This window comes from Salmo salar, chromosome 12 (assembly GCF_965601325.2).
Source record: "Salmo salar chromosome 12, fSalSal1, whole genome shotgun sequence".
In the NCBI taxonomy this organism is placed as follows: domain Eukaryota; kingdom Metazoa; phylum Chordata; class Actinopteri; order Salmoniformes; family Salmonidae; genus Salmo; species Salmo salar.
The window spans coordinates 34667517-34677304 of record NC_138302.1 but is presented as its reverse complement, the minus strand read 5'-3'; positions in this window follow the sequence as shown (position 1 = coordinate 34677304).

The following is a 9788-nucleotide window of genomic DNA, read 5'->3' as shown; positions in this document are numbered from 1 at the left end:
AAGGTGAGTGCTGCATTTAGCTGTCTTCTGGGTTTTGGTGACATTATATGCTGGCTTGAAAAATGGGTGTCTGATTATTTCTGGCTTGGTACTCTGCTGACATAATCTAATGTTTTGCTTTCGTTGTAAAGCCTTTTTGAAATCGGACAGTGTGGTTAGATTAACGAGAGTCTTGTCTTTAAATAGCTGTAAAATAGTCATATGTTTGAGAAATTGAAGTAATAGGATTTTTAAGGTTTTGAAAATCGCGCCACAGGCTGCCAGTGGCTGTTACGTAGGTGGGACGCAAGCGTCCCACCTAGCCCATAGAGGTTAAAGTCACCCAGAACTGTGAGGGGTGAGCCATCCTCAGGAAAATAACTTATCAAGGCGTCAAGCTCATTGATGAACTCTCCAAGGGAACCTGGAGGGCGATAAATGATAAGGATGTTAAGCTTGAATGGGCTAGTGACTGTGACAGCATGGAATTCAAAGGAGGAGATAGACAGATGGGTCAGGGGAGAAAGAGAGAATGTCCACTTGGGAGAGATGAGAATTCCAGTGCCACCACCCCGCTGACCAGATGCTCTCGGGGTATGCGAGAACACGTGGTCAGACGAGGAGAGAGCAGTAGGAGTAGCAGTGTTTTCTGTGGTAATCCATGTTTCCGTCAGCGCCAAGAAGTCGAGGGACTGGAGGGTAGCATAGGCTGAGATGAACTCTGCCATGTAGGCCGCAGACCGGCAGTTCCAGAGGCTGCCGGAGACCTGGAACTCCACGTGGGTCGTGCGCGCTGGGACCACCAGGTTAGAGTGGCAGCAGCCACGCAGTGTGAAGCATTTGTATGGCCTGTGCTGAGAGGAGAGAACAGGGATAGACAGACTCATAGTTGACAGGCTACAGAAGAGGCTACGCTAATGCAAAGGAGATTGGACTGAAAATTAATTAAACAACTGGGGAAGCGAGAGAGCAGGGCCTCTCTCACTAACCTTTCACTGAAACACTCAAATATAACTCTTCCAACTTCCACTTTAGAAATTATAATTGATGTCAACCACAGTGGTTCAATGTTTCCAGGAATAGGCTCAAACTTAGTTTATTCCGCTAGATAACTTGGTACAGTTATCTACATGCACATGCGCATTGAATAGCGGTAGGGGTAGGGGCAATGTAGTGGCGGCAGCTTAACAGAAGAGTTGGAGGCCTAGCTTAAATGGTCCCACCTGCGGGACACAGCCAGTGAAATATCAGGGTGGTTAAATTCAAAAACCATAAAATATCATAATTCAACTTTCTCAAACATACAACTATTTTACACAATTTTAAAGATAAACTTATCGTTAATCTAACCACATTGTCCGATTTCAAAAAGGCTTTACAGTGAAAGCAAAACATTAGATTATGTTAGGAGAGTACATAGACAAAAATAATCACACAGCCATTTTCCAAGCAAGGACATGTGTCAATAAAACCCAAAACACAGCTAAATGAAGCAATAGCCTTTGACGATCTTCATCAGATGACATTCCTAGGACATATGTTACACAATACATGTATGTTTTGTTCGATAAAGTTCATATTTATATCCAAAAACAGCATTTTACATTGGCGCGTGATGTTCAGAAAATGTATTCCCACCAAAACGTCCGGTGAATGTGCACATCAATTTACAAAAATACTCATCATAAACGTTGACAAAATATATAACAATTATTTTATGAATTATAGATCGACTACCCCTGGATGCAACCGCTGTGTCAGATTTTAAAATAGCTTTACGGAGAAAGCACATTTTTCAATAATCTGAGTACATAGCTCAGCCATCACGGCGAGCTATTCAGACACCCGCCAAGTTCGGGGCAACCTAAACTCAGAATTAGTATTAGAAATATTCTCTTACCTTTGCTGATCTTCGTCAGAATGCACTCCCAGGACTGCTACTTCCACAAGAAATGTTGTTTTTGTTCGAAATAATCCATATTTCTGTACAAATACCTCTGTTTTTTTCGTGCGTACAGATCACTTATCCAAAGGCATAACGCGCGAGCGCGGAACGAGAGACAAAAAGTCAAAATGTTCCATTACCGTACTTAGAAGCATGTCAAACGCTGTTTAAAATCAATCTTTATGGTATTTTTAACGTAAAATTGCGATAATATTCCAACCGGACAATAGCATATTCATTCAAGAAGAAAAAGAAGGAGGGGCGCACCTGTGGGACCGAGCATATCCAATCCCTTTGTTGCCAGGCAGTCCACTCAGAAACGGAGCTCCTATTATCTGCCCAGTGACAGGAAAATGCTCAAACCACTTTCAGAAGGCTTTAGACAGCCAATGGAAGCCTTAGGAAGTGCAACGTCCCCCACAGACACTGTAGTTTTGATAGAGAATCAAAAGAAGAACTACAATTCTCAGACTTTCCACTTCCTGCTTGGAATTTTCTCAGGTTTTTGTCTGCCATATAAGTTCTGTTATACTCACAGACACCATTCAAACAGTTTTAGAAACTTCAGAGTGTTTTCTATCCAAATCTACTAATGATATGCATATTCTAGTTTCTGGGCCAGAGTAGTAACCTGTTTAAATTGGGTACGTTTTTCATCCGGCCGTGAAAATACTGCCCCCTAGCCCAGACAGGTTAAGCGCTTTTACTGATTGGTGTACACTTTGGCAAGGTTCGTTCAACCTATTCAATTTGTCTGGCATCAAACAACGTATTTGTCAGATTAATGTTTATTTTTTGTGTGCTAGCGGTGGTGGCAGTGTAATGGCAGCATATCTGGGGTGTGGCTTTCAGCTTGTTCTTTTTAGCCACCCATCGGAGTGAATGTCATTTAAGTTAATCTGTTCTGTTGTATTCACCAGGTAATGTTTTGTTTGTACACTGCCAGCACTGCATCTGCAATGATATTTGCGTAAATATATATAGTTTGTGATTACATTAAATATTAGTTTGTATTTATGTTATTTATTAGGTTTAACGAAAGGGGAAAGCATATTGAGTGTTGAAAGAAATAGGTTGCAACTTCAAATATAGGTTTGTTAATAATGAAATATAACACTTGATATTGAATCATACTGTATTTGGTTGTTTATTCAATTGAGAACCTGATTTATTTACTTTAATATGAATATATTTTTTAGGTCAACCAAAGAGTCATTTTTTTACAGGGCAATTTGAGTACAATGTTTTTGAGTACTTTTTTGAGTACAGTGCATTTTGAGGACTTTTTGAACAAACCTAATATTTTAATTTGCAGGAAATTCATTCAATTTGTTAAATTACTCCAATCCAATGATTTTCTTTAAGCCTAATTATGAGGCTGTAATTGCATAGTATTTAAGTTTTCAGTAAAGCAAATAATCAAGTTTGAAAAATAGGAAATGTTTGAGTTGCAGTTGAATTAGGTTTAACTGAGGTGAATTATGGATTTGATTGTAATCAAATGATACAAGTATCATTGACATAATAATAAAATGTTATCTAAAGTATTTATTTGACCTGAAAATACTAATTTACGTGTTACCACTTGAAGTAATTTATTTATGTTTATCCCCAAAAAGTATTTTTTTCAGTGTGTAGCTCTACTTTGAAAAATCATGAAACGCTCTTAGCCTGGCAAATAAACAACAACTTACATCTCAACACTGTGGGGGCCTGTCTCTCCAACCAACTGACTTGTTACAGAGAGACAAGAAACAGAAATCAACCCTGTGATCGATAGACTCTGACTGTCCGAATCTACGAGCCCTGTCTTCTAAAGTGCATTGTGGTTTCTGAGGTTCGGAAAATTCGCCACGAAGCTGGGGCCCTCCCATCTCATCTGAACCAAACAACGTCAGGCGGTACCCACTCCCATGTCGTTGGGTCTGGAACGCCAGTGCTCTGAGGATGACAGGGTTTCCAGGGATCTGACGGGTTCCTCTCTAATTTGGGCATCTACTTCTGCCACTTCCCCTGACCAGAAACCATTTTAAGTCAGCAGGCGGCCACATGGGAGCTGGCATTCCTCTTTAACTTTCCCTCCCTGTTCACTTCCGTGGCTCCATCTCTCTCTCTCTGTCTGTCTTTTTCTTGCTCTCTCTGTTTTCTTTCTCTATCTCTCTTTATCTCATTATTTTCTTCTCACTGTCTTTCTCTTCTTTTATATCTATATCTTCAGATACATTAAATAATTTGTTTTGTGTTACTTCAGCACTCATCCTCTTAGACTGTAATGATGGTCAATGTTAAGACACACCCCACATACAAAACACCCCATTTTTTTACATTTGACCTTTATTTAACCAGGCAAGACAGTTAAGAACAAATTCTTATTTATAATGACAGCCTACCGGGGATCAGTGGGTTAACTGCCTTGTTCAGGGGCAGAACGACACATTTTTACCTTCTCATTTTTACCGCCGCAAAACAGTGTTACCATAATCACAGTTCAACCCATGTTCTCTGTCGGGTTTCTCCCCAGCAGGTTCCTCCTCCTCCTGCCAGTGAGAGTGACTGACAGACTTTCCACCTGTTCTTGTTCCTGTTTCCAATTGTGAACATGGCTTGGTGGGAGTAACACTTAATGGGATTTCAGAGGGGCTGCAGTGTCGTCTCTGCCTCTCTGCCACCTACATAGCGCACTGCCAAGACCGGCAAGGCAGAAGAGCTCATTTCTCAATGGTCTTAATGGTGAAGACTGCTCAGGAAAGACCTGGTTAACTTAAATAAATGCATTGCAATTTAAATGTACATGAATTACATTTGTACATTAATGTAAGAGCATAACAGTGTTTCAACAAAGCTAAAGCACAACAAGGAGAAACTCTATCAGTCGAACTAGCTGTTAGGGTAGATAGACCATAAAACCAACCTATCATCCAATGGACACATTTAACAGCTATAGGGCAGGAGTCACCATCCACCTGAGTCATAGAGACAAGGATCTATGACTGCTTCCCTAATAGCACCCTATTCTCTACATAGTGCACTACTTTGGACCAGAGCCCTATAGGCCCTGGCCAAAAGTAGTGCACTACACAGTATAGCAGGGTTGGGGTCAATTCTGAATTGACCCCAACCCTGCTATATAGAGGGAATAGGATGCCATTTGGGATTCAGTCTATGAGGAGAATGGTGTCTGGCTTGTCTAAAGCCAACTACTGCAGTGACATGGTGAAGTCATTCAGTGTAACATTAAGTCATTCTGGTGTAACTCTGCCACAGTACACAGGCATGAAATCCACAGCGATGGGAAGCAGCAGAGCAGTGAATGGTGACTAATCTTTTCAAGGTGATAAGAAGAAATATGTGGGAGATGAGTGTGTCTGGAAGAAGTAAGAGGAGCTCGTTACTGCATCCAGTCACTGTTGCTTTCGCCATGGCACTGTCACAACAACACAGCTTTTGGAACTTTGTTTTCAAGTCGGTTTCTCTCTCTCACTCTCTTTCTCTCTCACTCTCTCTCTCTTTCTGTCTCTCTCACTCTCTTTCACCCTCTCTTTCTCTCTTTCTCTCGCTCTCTCTCTGCTTTTCAGTTTTTCTTTGCTTCTCTTCTCTCTATCTTCTAAAGTTTTACAACTGTTGTCAGAAAGTTCACACATGAGTTTGGTGGCAAAGTTCTGCTTTTCTTCTTGTCCTCTCTCTCTCTCTCACTGTCTTCTTTTGTGTTCTTCTGTGTTGCTCCACATCAGAGAGGGGCCTTTTGTGTCTGACTTTGCCCTGAAGGCAGTCATCTTGCAAGTCAGATTAATAATTACAGAGTACACAGCATTGAGGGAAAAAAACTTCAGGATATTTGATGTCAAACATGAGACACCAAAATTACAAAGAAAAAGGTCTGAAGAGGAAAGGTCCTGAAGTTTAGGTCTTTCTTTCTCTCGCTCTTGGCAGTATTTCCTGTTATTGTTGCTGTCTACTGTTTGGCAGTGCATTAAAAACATAAAGAGAACTATAAAGGAGGGGGGGGGGTTCCCCTTGGGGAGGGAGGGCACATTTGAGAGGGGCGCGGCGGCCATATTTGTGACAAATGTCAGCAAAATGAAGAGAGAGTTGTATTTCATGTTGTTAAGGTTTTTGATCTAAATGTTTACATGAGTGAGTACATCAGCGTCATCACTCCCTCCCCCTCTCCCCCTCTTCCCCATCCCTTGTTATGTATCTATGATATAGACAGGATTCAAGGCCAGATGTAGGACTAACTGTGGCTCCACAGTGTTGTGGTCCACAGTTACGATTATGCTCTGTAACTGAATGGTTGTAAGTGCTCTTCACTGCGCTTTAACATGTAAGTAACTTTAAAAGCATGCATCATTGGAATGAACATTTACAATCCCTTCTAGTACTTTACCATGCCATTTTCAGTTACTGAATCAGTGATACTCTCCCCCCAGTACTATGTTGAGTAATTGGTGATATGTGTTTTAATCCCCTACGTTTAGAGAATAAACATGTGTTGTCAGATCTTTAGTTCATATTACTCAAGCCCGGTTGGGCAGTTGTGTTATTATGCTGATCGAGTGTTAGACTACTCTGAACAAGAAAGTGTTAGTGATTTTGAACTGAGGATAAGAACAACTTTTTTTCTCCTTCATGGAATATCTTCCCAATGCAGTAGGATTCAATCTGCCGCCCATGGAGGTAGGAAGGAGAAGCCAGGCAAAACATCAGTGACATGACAACTGCTTTGTAGAAATTGTTTCTCAACGGCAGACCTTCTGGAGATGCGACAGTGCGTTTGACTAGTGTCAGTCAGGGCGAAGACTGTGTTCCTCTTCTAAAAAGATGAGGGGTGTCACACCATGCCTGTTTGAACGGTGACAAAAGGAGCTGCTGCGTCAACGACGAGTGCCACCTGAGAGAAACCGTATCGGAGGGAAATGATGACAGAGCGCTTTGCTCAGTCGGGCGTTGCGTGTGTCACCGCAGTGTCTTGTGTTCAAAACACAAGGGTCATCTGCCGAGACCATGACAGTTAATGCCTCCTCTGTTTACTTATGCGTAGTCTATTAAGGTGGAAAAACTCAACTTCAAATGGAAATCAGTGAAACATCCTGATACCATCATTGGAATTCGAATCTTTATGTTCCTTTTCCTGATCCAGTTCTTCATATTTGTGCCACCACTATTCTACTGTCATTAGTGCTAATGGAATGGGAATAAGGTTTCTGGACGTAGCAGAGCTGCTGAGAAATACAGGAGTTGATCTGTATTCAACGCTAGTGATTGCTGATAACAGTTGACAGAGGGTAACGTAGTTGATATGAGGTAGCGTAGTTTATGGGAAGTAACAGAGTTGATTATATGGGACCTCTAATGGAAATGTGGCCGCTGTGTACTCAACAGGAAGGAAGTGTGGTGAAACTGTCCAGAACAGGTGGGGAGACGCTCTGAGGCAGTTGACATTTAACAGCTGGCGGAAAAGAAAGGCTCAAAACCCTACTATGAGGGTAAGGTTCGAGAACTTTTCAGAGACATCATCCTACGCCGCTAACTCTCGGTCTGGAATACGTTTACCATGTCTGTCCCACTAGGGGTTAATCGAAAAGTGATGCCGTACTAGGACTGATGTGCCAGCCATTTCCATGCTGTAGCCAAAAGTCATTATGTTACAAGAGTTAACATGATTGACAATGAAAACAAGTCAACTCCGTCATGTGCTCTCTCCTCCTACTGTTGAGTGGATGTGTTACTTGTTTACCAGAAATGCTCAAGGAACAACATAGTGTTAGGGAAAGTGGGAGGGGGAAAGGGAGGCGGTGGGGGGGACCTTGACAATTGTGAAAGTTGGCGTAAACAAGTCAAGTTGTTTGTTTCCACTAGCTGTGTTTTGGATTCGGGGGGTAATGTGGAAATTTGTCAGTGTTGTTACTCACTGAAGCCCTCCCACAGATCAAACTGAGACAAGTCAGATGACTGGGAGATCGACTTTTACTTGTGATGAAGTGAGTTATGATCTCAGACGCCTCACGCTTGCGAAGAAATGCCTTCCTTCACCATCATAGCTGTCTGAGATGTGAAGCCTACACCCCCTGGGACCATGCAGTGGGGTTTGGTGGTTTTGTGCCACCCAATCAGATCTACACAAAGCACATGCCAGACACCTGTCTTGCTGCTTGACTTTATCCTCAAGTTCAACCTTCAGCTCTGTTAGTTGAAGGTACCTCTTCCGAATCCTAACTTAAAGTTGGAAGAAAAGGGGGGGAAAGAGGGATGAACAACACAGAAACAAACAACGTGGGACAGCTGCATTCAATTTCCTCCCGCATACTGTTTCTATCATGAGGTCTTTTTCAGATGCACCCAGATCAGAGGTTACAGAATGGCTGTGAATCCAAACTAGTCCCTCCTGTGAATGCACTTGATGAGGGCTCCATGCAGGAATCCCTGTTCACACCCTCCATCACCTCCCAAGGCTATTTGATAATAACTAGGGGAAACTAAGATATTTTAATGGGAAGTACAGCCCACAGCCGTTTTAGCATCTGAGAGTCAGTGGGAGTTCCTGTTGAGATTCTATTGAGATTCTATTGAGTTTCTATTGAGATTCTATTGAGATTCTGTTGAGATTCTGTCGTATACAGTAGTGATCCATTCCGTTAGTACAGTGATCACTAGACAAGAATGCGAACAATGAAATGTCCTATCTTGAAGCATTTTGAAATGATATGTTCCATCTGGTGCCGAGAAGAACGGAATTGTTTTGTATGAGCGTATGAAATTACAAACATCCCCCCAGAATGCCGCAGTAATTATTTCAAAAAAAGCATCCTGTTTTGAATAATGTTGGTTATGAAAGAAACGGCACACTCTCGTAAACAACAACAGCCCCTTGGTGAGGCACAGTCTTCACTATTAAAGTGGTCCTTATAGTAACTCAACATGGTTTCAATCATATAACACTGGGGGTATTATGAGATGGTCCATGAAGCTACACTCTTAGGAAAAAGGGTTCCAAAAGGTTTCTTTGCAGAGGGATAGTGTTCTACCAAGAACCATTTTGATCAGAAGAACCCTTTTAGGAAGACAAGGGTTCTTTGTAAGGCAAAGGGTTCTACCTAGAACCTTTAACATCCTAAGAACCGTTTTTGGAAGAAAGTGTTCTTTGATGATTCTTTGGAAGGCAAGAAGGGTTCTACATACATTATAACCATATATACTATTTCCCAGCATGCTCTATTACAGGAAGAGTCTCAGAATTGTTTGTTTTACTGTCATATCTGTGTTTTTGCATGTACATTGATTGGTTGATTACTTGTGTGCTACACAAAGATAAATAACATCTAAATTAATCCAATCTATTAGCAATTTGATTTATTGCACCAGTTACTGAGATGGTTGTTCCAGTTTAGATGATTGAGGTAGTCTCAGTATTCAGTTTTCCCTGGCAGTCATTCTGAATGCAGGTTGTGGGTGATTAATAATTCCACTTGTTGGATATCCTAACTCTGGCTGGATTCCAATAGGAATTACAAATCACTTTACATGCCAGCATAATGTGATTTGCAGGCCTGTCCGTGGCCTGTAAATCAGGAGATTCCTAACACCGCTCTGTTAGGGTATAACTACGCCCTCAAAGAAAGGCCTTATGATACATGCAATGTATTGTCATAAATAATTACATTTTAAAGGCTAAAGGCTTTGGAATTCTCCAAAGACCAAAGGTTTCTTGGTAGAACCCTTCATAGAGGGTTCTAGGTAGAATCATATATAGGGGATTGTTTGAAGAACCCTACGTAGTGGGTTTTAGATAGAACCCTCTGCAAAGGATTCTACCTAGCACCAAAAAGCGTTCCACTATGTGGACAAACCAAAGAGTCCTGTATGG